The 14,910-nt window shown below is 36.7% G+C and overlaps 1 pseudogene; it reads right to left on the reverse strand.

Moving 5' to 3' along the window:
* LOC129666091 (high mobility group protein B2-like) overlaps positions 1 to 14,910 on the reverse strand; it is a 177,202-nt pseudogene that overhangs the window by 151,809 nt on the left and 10,483 nt on the right.

A 14,910-nucleotide genomic window follows, 5' to 3' on the forward strand; every position in this document is an offset into this window, starting at 1 on the left:
CAGTGAACTTAGATTTATCTCTGTTAGGTTTTTTTTTTTCCCTAAAATAGATAGATGTAATTTCGTGGCAGATGGTAAACGAATACAGAATGATAACGTTACTCTTCAGTTTTTATAGGTTGTAGCTTAAATCAGCTCTTTTTGCTGAGAATCCATCACCTCACCCAGATGCAACATTCCAATTACATCCCTATTATGAGCAATCAATAGATTTACTTAGTTAAGAATAACACATGTGTGCTATACCATTGGTTGTGCTCTACAAACAAGCCATGTATTTTCCCATAATATAAAACAATATTTTAATTTTTTTTCAATTAACAAATATTTTGATCACAGTTCACCATCAAGGAATGCTGCTAGATTTGAGTTAAAGAGGCTGACACCCAGATGTTCCACAGTATTGAAAATCTTGGTGAAATTGTCCCTGGGTACACGGCATTGCCAAAAATATTAACAAGAGACAAATAATATTTCAGAACCATTTATTTATTTAAGGATATTTCATGTGAAATATATCTCATGAATTTTATCCTTGGATATCGTATATAGGTAAGCACCTGATACTGAACATTATGCTAATGAAATTTGCTGTCTTGGTAAATCTGGTAGTACTGAGGTTTCTATATATTAATAGCAGGGCACGAGCACAGTCCGCACTACCACAAATTACGCACAGGAGGTTCCCACATTTGGAGAAATGTCAGCACAAACAGTGGGCATTGGATAAGCCTCTTCCTGTGAACAACACCTCCATGACCATATCATGGTGCCTCCCCTGGCACTCACGTAACTATCACGTTTCTAATTATCAGCGTGCCATTTACTCAGCAAAGAAAAATAAGAAAATCATGAAATTTGTAGGTAAATGGTGGGACCTAGAAAGGATCATCCTGAGTGAGCTGTCCCAGAAGCAGAAAGACACACACGGTATATACTCACTCATATAGACATAACATAGTATACACCTACTAAAAACTGTAAATCTAAAGAAACTAAGAAAGAGAGAGGACCCTGACTAAAATGCTCAATCCCCATCCTGAAAGACAAAGAGGCTGGACATCAGAAGACAAAGAAAACAGGAAACAACCTAGGAACCTGCCACAGAGGGCCTCTGAAAGCCTCTGCTCTGCAGACAATCAAAGTAAACACTGAGACTTATGGCCAACTGTTGGGCAGAGTGCATGGAATCTTATGTAAGAAGTGGGAAATAGTAAGAGCTGGAGAGGACAGGAACCACACAAGGAGAGCAACAGACCAGAGAACTTGAACACAAGGAACTTCCCAGAGACTCATACTCCAACCAAGGACTATTCATGGAGATAACCTAGAACCCCTGCACAGATGTAGCACATGAAAGTTCAGTGTCCAAGTGGGTTACATAGTAATGGGAAGAGGGACTGCCTCTGACATAATCTGATTGGCCTGCTCTTTGATCACCTCCCCCTGAGGGGGGAACAGCCTTATCAGGCCACAGTAGAGGACAATGCAGCCACTCCTGAGGTGATCTGATAGACTAAGATCAGAAGGAAGGAGAAGAGGACCTCCCCTATCAGTGGACTTGGGGAGGGGCATGCATGAGGAAGTGGGAGGGAGGGTGGGATTGGGAGGGGAGGTGGGAGGGGCTTATGGGGGAATACAAAATGAATAAAGTTTAATTAATAGTAAAAAATTAAAAAATTAATTAAAAAAATAATAATCAATGAACCCCCTACTCAGTTCCAGTGATCCTAATAAAAAATTATTAAATGATTAAAAATAAAATAAAATAAAATAAAATAAAATGGAATTTTACATTTTGTTTAATTTGGAATGTTAATTAGTTCCAATAATTTTTATGTAAAATTGATTTTTGTAGGCAAATTGATAGGGTGGCTTATTTCAATCACAAGAAAAAGAAAAAAAAATTGAGGATATTTGCTTCTTTTGTCTTATGAGAAACACGATAGTATGCTGCTTTCCCCAAATAACATGGAAAGGGAAAGACTGACTGCTCTGTAGCTCTCTCCTATTCTCTACCATATATATATATATATATATATAACCAGGACGGAAATCTTAAGTTTAATTACCCAGAAGCCTTATTGTATTTCTTTTCCTATCCACATGGCCTATTATGACGGCCAGAAAATCTAAAAGTCTTTATTTTAATTACTCTCCAAATCAAAGCCAGATCCTAGAGAAAGTGTCAAGAATAGGAATTAATATATTTTTCCTTCAGGGAAAGAGTCCGGTATGTACCTCTTTATTCTGCACATCTAACAGCCTCCTCTATTACAGAGTTGGGTATATGCACGCAAAAGTAGGACAAGAGGAGGTCTGTGCACACCAGGACAGTTAAAGGCAACAAAGTTGACTCTGTGGATTACAATTGTCTTTGTTCATAGGCACTCATTAGAGTGACTCTGACATCTCAAAGAGTGGGGGTAATGAATAGTAAATCCTGGCAGCCATTTATTGTCTTAGGTAATATATTAGGAATTATTAATTTTTTTCCATTTAGAGTTTTCAAAGTGAATTTTTATTAATTAATTTATTCATTAAAATTCATTCACTGTTTATCTTGGATGTGGCACCCCATGCCCCCGTCTCAGAGAATCTGATCTTGAGTTATTAGAAATTATATTAGCATGTTTGTGCAAGTCTTTAGACTCCAAGGTGGAATCCAGGGAAAAAGAGAATCAAGGAGGCCCAAAGAGCCTTCTCAATTCCTTAGTTGCATTTTTCCCCTAAAGAATTTATATATATATATATATATATTAACCAGCCAGAGGTTCCAAAATTCCCTTCATTGCATGAATAAATGTATATACATACATATATATGTATGTATATATATATACACACAGACATATATATATATACATACATATATGTATATATATATATATATATATGGATATATGGATATATATATACATGTCTGTGCTACTTGCATGGGATGATCAGTTGTGTTAAAACTGCATGGGTGGTGTTCTCATGGCCAGTGTAGACAGACTTCAGAGATATTTCTTTCTTCTCTAACTTGATGAGTTTCATAAGGGATAAAGATGACTACAAATGGAGGGGGAAAAAAACAACCCTCTTGTACACAGTCTGGCATTCATGTAGGTTGAATTGTACTGGGCCATTTCCACTGCTATAGTCTGATTTTTTTTATAAATATTGTAAATATATCTGACCCATTTATTTACACTATTCCTGGATGATTCACTTGTCATCTGTTAAACTATTTTACTCTTTTATGCTTTAATGATCTGGGTTATGCTGCCAATTTTTTTTCTTTCAAATATTTCTTTTGGCCAAGTATTTTTCTTGTTTAGGTTGAATTGGACGTGTTATATGTTGTGAAAACATATTATGTGTATTACACAAAACATTTCTAAGCCTGAAATCAATGCTGTTTCTATAATGGAAACCAGATGGTAATAATTCATAGGGTTAAGGTGAAGCTCAAATTTTGTGTGGCATGAACAGCTGAAAATCTTCATAAAGTTGGTAAGTCGATGTATTTGAATTCACGTTTCCCTCTTTCTTCTAGATACAATGTCCTGCCCAGGAAATCAATCAAGTAATTGACATGAATAACAATTTAAAGTCTGCAATTCAAAAATATAAAATCAGTGTTACTTGTATGTCCATTGTTTATTTTATCTCCTATTGGGTTTTGTTATTGTTGATTTCATTTTTCAGTGTAATATGTAGTATCAGGTAAAATGAAAACAAATACACATCTCAGACAGATTTTGTGTACAGAGCCTCTTTTGAGATAGGAAAGGCATAAAAAATTTTAGCATCATCAACATACTTGCATTTACACTTGTGAAAATTGCACAATTCTTTAGAAATTAGGTGATTTGCTAGTTAAGTGCTGTTTTGCTACTTAGTTCTTCTAGAATAATTGAAAAATATTAATTTTTTAAGAAGGAAATATTTGGAAAATTGAATGTTTATATTTTTTGCATTTTCGTCCAGTGTCTGGGCATCTGAGGCTTATATCTCCTTGCCAATGAGACTGTGAAATATTGAAGGTTGCTACTTTCCGCAGAGGTTATATTCCTATCTTTATGGATCACCAAAGAATACTTTAAAGACAGAATCAGATTATATTCCCATATTCTTGTACCAAAGAATACTTTAAAGACAGAATCAGATTATATTCTCATATTCTTGTACCAAACTGTCAAGTAGTGGCGTTCAAATGCAGAGAGCATTGTTCTCCAATGTTCTAAAAGCTGGTAAACATAGTTTTACTTGGTTTGGTTAATAAATTTATAATCTCCTTTGTCATACAAACTCCTTTGTTACAAACTCCTTTGTCATATATAGCAACAGAAATAATATTGGTAAAAGAATTTCTAGAATTAACCCATATACGAAAGTATTCTTTATATATATATATATATATATTTATACTTATATATATTTATATATATACTTTATATATACATATATGTATATATATATACCTAGATCAGAATTCATCACAGATGGGATGGAAGATGTAGAGGACATAACACAGGTGTCATGATGAAACAGGAAAAATAAAATGACATATAGCAAGTTAATATAATAATCAATAGAAGTCACTAAGTCCAACTCTTAGATGAAGATTTATTATTTTGATTTGAAACTTGTATAACAAAATGTATCCTTTTCTAGGTTTTTATTTCTATGAATTCAGAAATCATGAACAAACATAAAACTGAGTATTAAAACTATAGCGTAGAAAGTTATGTTTGCTGAAATTATCAAATCCGTTTTGAGTGAAAGCTCGTGTTAAGCAAGCTTTCAAACTCTGAGGAACATTCTGATATTTCATCTAATACTCTTCTCAAGTTAGGGGAACAGTAATTTCACGTGAAAGTTTGAGGCACTGGTAAGCTTCAGTGTTTTATTTGGAAAGCGCTGTCATTAATATCTAGCATCTAAGCTCTTGGGAGTACACTAATAAGGTATCATAAGAAAGCAGAAGACAACTTGAAGATAAATACACAATTTCAGTGTTGCCTTTATCTTTAACCATGTGAGCTGGATCATGCTGAGAGGTTTTCTGCTTTTATCTGTTTAAGGCATTTCAGAAAATGCACTTTTTAATTGTAAGAGTATTTTTCCTTTCTTTTTTTTAAAGCTTTCTTTATTTCTTTCTTTCCTTTTTTATTTAAAAACAATACCTTTTGAGGGGAAACTCACAATTTTCCCCAGGCTATTGAAGAGTAACAGCTTCACAGGTCTAGGAATTGATAGAGGTGTCAGAATCCTCTAAATGGAAAACAAAAACAGTAACATCAGGCATGTACTTCATTGTGTAATGAGTCTTTCTCCTCTCTCTCTCTATCTCTCTCTGCCTCTCTCCCCCCCTCTCTCACTTGGTGTGTGTGTGTGTGTGTGTGTGTGTGTGATTGTGATTGTGTGATGTATATGGGTGTCTGTGGTTTTTGTTTTGTATTTGTTTTTGTTTTTTTGCTTGTTTGTTTGTTTTCCTTCCAGGGTAGACAAACCGGTGATATGTTGCAAACGTGAACCTGAAGGGATCTATTTTGATTACCTAAATGATAATGGGATTCGTATTTTACCTTGGATATTTATTTTAAGTGGACCAACTCTTATGGAGAATGAAGCTAGGTGCCATAATTTCATAGGTACTGTTGAAACGAAAATAAGTTCATCAGATATTGTTCTTTGCTTAAACACTGGTCGGTCCCATTTTCTTTATCTTAAGCTCTTTAGTTAACAACAGGAGTTACACAAACAGTTTTGTGTTGACAAGAGTGTAAAGTGGACGTTTCATTTAAAAATTTCCCATTGCTAGAGTTTCTTATGTATTCATCTAATTTTTAGAGGCCATTTTTTTGCATGTCCATTTATTTCCCACCCTCAACTTGGATTCTGGTTCTCACAGCGTATGACTACTTTAGCTTAGCCGCAAACTACAATGTGTTCATAGGATTTAAATATGTGCAGTATACAACTGGATGCATAATAAACAGCATTTAAGTTTTCCAAAAACCTTATCTTGAGATTTATTCTAAAGTAAATTCTTTATTTTTATTTTTTCTTTTAATACATGATATTTAATTATGCCTCAATGGTAACTGAGGAAGGTATATAATTTTAAAACCAGTTCTGGTGTGAATCAGTAAATAAACCTGTGCATTTCTTATAATTTGACTGTGTACCATTAGTATTATTTGGCTTCCTACCTAACATAATTACAAATGCAATCATCATTTTATTGACATTTAAGACGCCATGTAACTTACATTTTACCTGAAAGGTGTACAAGCCACTAGTATGGGGTGCCATGGGTTTTTATATTAGGATAATACCCTGTTACTCACTAGTCACATTCATTTTCTAAGACAGATTCTCATCATGTAACTGAAGCTGTTCTTTACCTCATGCAGCTCTGACACTCATGGCAACCCTTCTGCCTCTATCTCCCAAGTACTTGTGTTACAAATGTCCATCAACAGACCCTATCCTACACAAATCTTCAACAAAGAACTTCAAACCTGTAGTGAAAACTTTTGGTTTCCTTAAAAACATAGAAATGTTATGGGGATGCGGTTTTGTTTAAACCCATGAGTTTAATACGGGGCTGCTCCAGAGTTTCCTGAGCAGCTGACTCTGATTTGCCTCTTTCTCCAGCAGAGGCATGATTTTGCCAGCTGCAGATAGTTTCTGCCAGTGAATGTTATTTGCAATTCTGGAGACTCTTGAAATGATACATAAATGCTAGATCCCCAGGAGGGACTGCTGCTGCTTCTGCTGTTGGTAGTCTGTTGCAGTTTGTCAACTGGTGCTATGCAAAGAGAGAAGAAGAAACTGATTTTTTTTTTTTTGCAGTGAAAATCAAACTTTCCACAAGGAAATGGACACCCCTAATCAGCAGAAAGTAGTCTAACAAGGAAAATGCCCCATTTCCTCTCTATTCTTCTGTATTTACTGTGCTGGCAAGTTGGAAAGATGGAATATGGGTGAACAAGGGTGAAAGAAAATAAGGAAGCCATAAAGTAGCACAGACTATAAATGGTGCCCAGACATGCAGCTAGAATGAATGGGAAATCTGGTTTCAAATGCCATAGAGGAAATGCAGGGGAAGCAGACATGGATATTTTATTTTGTTTTTTGACAGTATTAGAATGTTCTTTCTAATATATATATGTATATATATATATACATATATATATTTACTTATAATATTTATATGAAATATATATTTATTTATGTATTACAATTTATTCATTTTGTATCCCAGCCGTAGCCCCTTCCTTCAACCTCTCCTCCCTCTTCTCAGCCTATTCCACTCTCCCTGATAGGAGAGGTCCTTCTCCCCTTCCTCTGACCCTAGCCTATCAGGTCTCAGGACTGGCTGCATTGTCTTTGCTCCTGGTAAGGCTGCTCCCTCCTCAGGGGGAGGTGATCAAAGAGCCTGCCACTGAGTTCATGTCAGAGACAGTCCCTGTTCCCATTACTAGTGAACCCACTTGAAGACTCAGCTGCCATAGACTACATCTGAGCAGGGATTCTAGGTTATTGCCATGCATGGTCCTTGGTTGAAGGATCAGTCTCTACAAAACCCTTTGTGCTCAGAATTTTTGGTTCTGTTGATCTCCTTGTGGAGCTCCTGTCCCCTCCAGGCCTTTCTATCTCACCCTTCTTTCATAAGATTCCCTGTATTATGCCCAAACTTTGGCTATGAGTCTCAGCATCTGCTTCAATACCCTGCTGGGTAGAGTCTTTCATAGGTGCTCTGTGGTAAGCTCTTTCCTGTTCCCTGTCTTCTCATACTTACAATGTATATCCCATTTGCCTTTCTGAACGAGGATTGAACAACTTCCCTAGGGTCCTCATTCTTGCTTAGCTTATTTAGGTGTACTGATTCCAGCATGTTTATCCTATATTATATGTCTAATATCTGCTTATAAGTGAATACATACTATGGGTGTCTTCCTGCTTCTGGGTTACCTCACTTTGGATGTTCCCAACATTTGCCTTCAAATTTCATAATTTACTTATTTTTAATTGCTGAGTAGTATTCCATTGTATAAATGTACCACAATTTCTATATCCATTCCTCCATTGAGGGACATCTGGGTTGTTTCTTGATTATAGCTATTATGAATAAAGCTGCTACGAACACAGTTGAGCAAATGTTCTTGTTGTGTACTTGAGCATATTTCGGATATATAGCTGGATCTTGAGGTACCACTATTTCTAATGGTCCGAGAAAGCCCCAAACTGATTTCCAAAGGGGTTGTGCAAGTTCACATTCCCACCAGCAACAGTTTGAAGATTTCCCTTTCTCCACATCCTCTCCAGCATGTGTTATCACTTGAGTTTTTGAGCTCAGACATTCTGATGGGTGTAAGTTGAGTGTGTTGAGACATCAGTGGTTGCTCACACTGGGTTATCACCTGCTTTGCTCCCAGAGGAGAATTTTCTTTTTTCTTCTTCCTCTTCTTCCTTTTCTCATCTTCTGGTTCATTCTTCTTCTTTGGGCCTGTTGGCCTACCAAAACCAGTCTTTCCTGCTTCCATTTTGACCTTGGCAAGGTATGAAGTAATATCCTTTTTATACTTCTTATTTTGGATGCTTGCTGCTCATTCGGTTGTTTATCTTTGGCAGATTTTTTTCATAGAACATCTTAAACAATTTTTTTTCTTTTTTCTTTTTTTTTTTTTTACAGTCACTCGAAAAGACGGGCCTGACTGTTCACTTTTTATCTTTGGGCTATGTTCACAGCAAAAGAGGAAGAAAGCAGACAGTGGTCTTTTTGGAGCATTAGGATATTTTTTCTTGCCTTTTTATCACCTTTAAGGAACATAATTCTTTCTCTCCCTGTTATAACAACACCCAAATCTTCAATCTTTGAGTTTTTCTTTGCAGATAACAGGCTTGCATCTCTCGAACCTTTCCTCAAGATCTCAGTGAAGTTGATTAAGGAGTTGGGGTGCTTTATCTTGTGCTCTTCTTGGAAGGTCAGCATAAAAAAAGAATATATGGACATTTTGCCACTGCTGGCAATGAGTTTTCTGTCAGATCCTAACAGATCAATGATTGATTGTAACTCCAGCTCCAGAGCAGGAGAGAGCTATGAGCCGGCATGAAGGTCCTGGGGGTTAAACCTGTGTTCTCTAGAACAACAGTCAGTTCTCTTAGCCATTGAGCCATCTCTCCAGCTACTCTTCTCTTTTTATTACTTTGTTATTATTTACTTTAAAACCCAGTAGGAAACCCCCACCCTCCTCTCCTCCTAATCCCTCACTCTGACCTCCTCTCCCTTCCCATGTTGCCCCTCTCACTTTCTTCTGGGTGAAGGGGAGACTTCCCATGGGAATAAACCTGCCTTAGCACATCAAGTAGGACTGTGCACATCTTTTATGGAGGTTATAAAAGGCTGTCCAGTTAAGGGAAATGGATCCAAAGGCAGGCAACAGAGTCAGAGGTAGGCCCTGCTCCTGCTGTTAGTGGTTCAACATGATCATGGAAGCTGTGCATCTGTTACATATGTGTGTGGGTCCTAGAACTATCCCATGGATGCACTTTGGTTGGTGGTTAAGTTTTTTTGTGGGCTACTATGGGTCCAGGTTAGTTGATTTTGCAGGTTTTCTGTGGTGTTTTTGAACCTCTCTGGTTCTTTCAGTCCTTCTTCTTTCTCTTCCATAAGCTACCCAGAGCTCTATCTAATTTGGCTGTCTGTCCCTTCATCAATTTTCATCAACTGCTGGGTGCAGCCACTCAGGTGACTGTTATGCTAGCCTCTCATCTGCAAGAATATGTTTTACCAGCTGCTCAAGTGCCTGTAATGTTTCCTTAGTTAAGAGTCATTGCTCTACTCATACAGGCTTCTCAGTCAGCCATTTTAACAATAGGATCTTTGGTGTTTCATCAGTGGTCCCACTTATAATTTTTTTATTTATTTATCATTAATTACAGTTTGTTCGCTCTGTATCCCAGCTGTAGCCCCCTCCTTCATTTCCTCCCAATCCCACTCTCTGTCTTTCTCTTCTCCTCCTATTCCACTCCCCCACTCCACTGATAGGGGAGGTTCTCCTCTGCTTCCCTCTAACCCTAGCCTATCAGGTTTTATCAGGACTGTCTACATTGTCTTTTTTTGTGTCCTGATAAGGCTGCTCCCCCATCAGAGGGAGGTGATCAAAGAGCCTTCACTGAGTCATGTCAGAGACAATCCCTGTTCCCATTACTAGGGAGCCCACTTTGACACTGAGCTTCCATAGGCTACATCTGTGCAGGGGTTCTAGCTTATCTCCATGCATGGCCTTTGGAGTATCAGTCTCAGAAACGACCCCTGTGCCCAGAATTTTTGGTTCTGTTGTTATCTTTTGAAGCTCCTGTCCCCTCCAGGTCTTAATCTCTCTCCCTTCTTTCATAAGATTCCATGCAGTCTCCCCAAAGTTTGGTTATGAGTCCCAGGATCTGCTTTGATAACCTGCTGGGTACTTAGAAGTTTGGAAACTCAATCCATCATTGCCTGTATTGTATTTGGACAGTGGGTATAGTCTGAGATTGATTTTAATGACATATGTCAGGACCCCAAAACAATTTTGCAAACTGTCCTTGCTATTAGTCCCCTTAACTACATGCAAGAAACCCCAAATTCTCAGTGCCAATCACTACATAGTACACATGTTTTGACTAACAGGTAAGACCATGTAGCATGTATAACAGTCACAAACTGCTTCAACACATGGCATGCTCCTCGATAGAATGGTGTGGACTATAATTTGTGTCTTGCCTTTTGACAATGATAAAGCATTCTGCCTTCTCATTTTCCTTCCAGACAGAAGGCTTTTATGAAATCCCCGAATTGCTTTCTATTTGGTCATACTTGTGAAAAAAACTTGTGTCTTTGCTATGGATGATATTTACCTTCTTTTTTTCTTCATATGAAATACTCCAGGATTTTTCTTCCCCCTAATCTTCAAGCTCTACTTATGCCAGCAACTATTCTGTGAAAAGCCTGTAAAACTTTCCATTGTTAAGCTTGTCTGTAGCACTCATTTCAAGCCTTTACTGGGAGACAAAAAGTATTCTTGTTGCCCAAGCCTAGAATATTCCCAACACTCCCCACCTGTACTGTAACCAAGTGAGTTAAAGCTGCAGGAAAAAAAAATTAGTTAGTGTTTATCTTCTGTCAGTATGCCAATATATATTATTTTTCTATAATCGTTTCCCCTCTTTTTTTTCACATGACTATATAAGCACTTTGGTTTGCTTAATCTTCAGGTTCATTATGCTTATCTGAGAGCTTCAATATCACTTTAAAACTCTGTATGCTTTTTCCAATAATTTCTATTATTTAAATATGATATTTAGATCCAGTCAGGGATCTCAAGAAAGTTGAATTGTCTCAATTCATTTCTTCTTGACCAATGTATCAGTACTGCCAAGCACCTCCTTCTAGTAAATTCTAATTGTGATATGTAATGCAAGTCTGTCACACAGTTCACTGAGACCTGCCATATGCTAAAAAAACCAGACTCTTATGAAGTGCAATATACATCATCACTGCTCTATGGGCATATGGTAGTATTGTGCATAGGCAGATCATAAAATGAACACAAACTTCAAATTTTGGAGTTGTTGATATTGGGGACTGGTTCAGTAACAAAGTGCTTACCTCACAAGTGCAGGGTCCTAGGTTATGTTCAGAGGGTACATGCATGGAAACACACACACACACACACACACAACAACAACAACAACAACTATTGATGTTGACCAAATATAATAATTAATAAAATATCACTCTACATTTTCTGGAATAATAAAAAGTCACATTTGTCTTATCTGTTTGTTTGGTTGCATATATATGACTGAAGGTCATTCGATAAATTCATATATTCATAACAGTGAGAACTACTATGTCAGGAAGGAGTGCCATAGAATAGCCGACACTGCAGCTTTTGTAAAAGGTCAGCATACAAGCCTCTCCTCAGCATCTCCAAAGAGTCACAAGTGAAGCCATATTCACTATATACAGAGCAGCTTTTGGTTTCTGGTTCTTGAACATTACAAAGACTGATGCTTAATCCTCATTCAGGAGGGTAAACAGGACAGATGTCTAATGTAGGAGAAGACAAGGAACAGGACAAGAGCCTTCCACAGAGGACCTCTGAAAGATTCTACCCATCAGAGTATCGAAGGAGATACTGAGACTCATAGCCAAACTTTGGGTAGAGTGCCAGAATCCTTATGGAAGAAGAAGGAGGTGAAGAGACCTGGAGGGGACAGGAACTCCACAAGGAGAACAACAATAGCCAAAATACCTGGAGCCAAAGGGAGGGTGGCCTGCAGAGGCCAATACTCCAACTAAAGGCCATGCATGGAGAAGACCTAAACCCTCTGTTCATAGGGAACCAATTGGCTTCTCAGTTTTCAAGTGGGTTAGCTAGTTAAGGGTGGCAGGGGCTGTCTCTGACATGAACTCAGTGGCTGGCTTTTTGATCACATCCTCCTGGGTAGTGCAGCTTTGTCAGGCCACAAAGGAAGATAATGCAGCCAGCCAGCCATCATTGATGAACCTGATAAACTAGGGTCAGAGAGAAGGGGAGGAGGTCCTCCCTATTAGGTGACTAGGGAAAGGGCATCAGGTGAGAAGAGGAATGGTGGGTGGGACTGGGAGGAGATAAGGGAGGGGGCTGAAGTGGGGATACTAATTGAAAAATTTGTAATAAATAAATATATAAATAAAATTAAATTTACCAAAGAAGATTACCCAGTGTTAAAGTCACACTAATGACTTTACATGAATTTTTAGTATCACTGTCAGACATTTAGCTAATGACAGATTATAAATCACTCTGCTAACTCAATAGTGAGGCCAGGTCTATATTACATTAATGAGTCACATGACACATTGTGGATGATCAGTGAGACTCATAAGGAAAAATTATGACTATACAAATGATGGGCAGACCTTTATCTCAGTGAACAAAACTGGATTTAAAACCTAGTTCATTAGCATATTATTTCCTGGTGGATGACTCAGTTTTGAAATTCAGGTGCTTTCAATGTAAATGGGAAAAATCCCACACAGAAAACAAGTTATGACCACCAACATGAAATGAATTTATACATGGTAAAGCGAATTGTGTGTTACAATCATGTGATCATTGCTTTCAATTCACTTGGCATTAAGCATACATTTAGGATTAAATCATGCAAAAATGTTTAAAATAAATATATGGAGATATTTAATGGCATGTGAAAAAAATGGTTAAGGAAAAATTATTCATTACTTAATTTAATTCAAATTCTAAGCAGCATTTTATAATTCAAATTTATATTACATTGTATTACAAAATTGTTTCAATTTTATTTTAATAACACTTTGAAATCATTAAAGTGCTCATTAACTTCATAATTATCAAAGAGGTAGGTTAAATCACAATGAATGTTTTAAAATAGCCTACAACTCAAGGTGTTTCTAATTTTGTAGCGAACACTTGCTGAGAATATTGTACAATACAGCTTATGACAACCCATTAAAATGACATTTCTTAAGATCATTTTTTAAAACTTTAGAAGCAAGCAGTGTCATGCCAACTCATAGAGACTGGTTCATAAAAGCATTATGTTGCCAGAAATCTCATAACTTATATGTGAGAATAATGACATCAATGTTTATTTAAATTCCCAAACCAGTGATTTTTGTTCCATGTTAATGCATTTGCCAACTAGCCTTCCATTTAAGTAATTTTTTTATATTTACAAACCAGAGAGACAAAATATACAGAAATCAGAAGGTGATTTAGGCATACATGCTCTTTTGTTTCTTATTTTAGTTTACGTATCCTGAAGCCTGACTATCTCTATTTACTGTTTGTTTAACCCGGAGATTATTGTTTATCCCATTATACACTTATCTCTAAGAATTTTAGATAAATCTGACATGGAAAACATTAAGAACAAAGTGTGACACAGAATTAATATTTTGGAGGTAGGTGTTCATTATTATTATTAACTGGTAATTCCTGCTACTATTTTCTCCTCTTACCTTCAAAGTAAGAAAGTTTCATTCCAAAAATCAAAATTTTTAATGACAAAATTTTTGACAAAATATATTATATACTTTGCTCATTGCTGGGAAATATTACATTCCATGAGCAAGTTAAAAAGTATTTACATTAACAGACTGTTTCATGGTGAGAAAGAGACCTCATAAGTAATGAAACCCATAGCTGTGGCAGTGGAAAACAGAAGAATCTTGCTTATGTCTTAGTAGTTCAGGAAACACTGAACTCAAAGAGAATGTAAAGCTGGCCATGAACTAAAATGGCCAAGTTCCTCCACTGACTGACTGTCTTTTAATTAGTCTTCTGGGACTTCTGCAATTTTTCCAAATAGCCCTACTGTATGGAGACCCAGAACTCAAATACTTATTATTGTGGAAGGGTATTTAACATTGAAAAAAAAATAGTACAGAAAATAATTTGTTTTAAAATATTTGTGAACTGAATAGTCAAATCTATGATTATATACATCATTAGTCCTCATTATCTAAATTAGCATAAAATTCATTTCTTGCTTGTAATACAACTAATCAGCTATATCTGTATTATCTTATTCTATACCAAGAGTATAAGGCTGGTTCTAAAGATTACCTTAATTTATGACATGTATCTGCTCATGAAAAAGATGTAATAATTTAGATGTTTTGATCCAACATTTTGTTTGGGGGTTTTATTTAATTTATTTATTATTAATTATAATTTATTCACTAGTATACTGGTCATAGCCCCCTCTCTAGTGTCCTCCCAAGCCCACCCTCCTTTCCTCTTCTACTCCTATTCCACTCCTCTAATCCCTTGATAGAGGAGGTTCTCCTCCCTTCTATCTGACCCTAGCCTATCAGGTCTCTTCAGGACTGGCTGCATTGTT

The sequence above is a fragment of the Psammomys obesus genome, unplaced genomic scaffold (genome assembly GCF_907164565.1).
Source record: "Psammomys obesus unplaced genomic scaffold, mPsaObe1.curated_primary_1811, whole genome shotgun sequence".
Classification (NCBI taxonomy): Eukaryota; Metazoa; Chordata; class Mammalia; order Rodentia; family Muridae; genus Psammomys; species Psammomys obesus.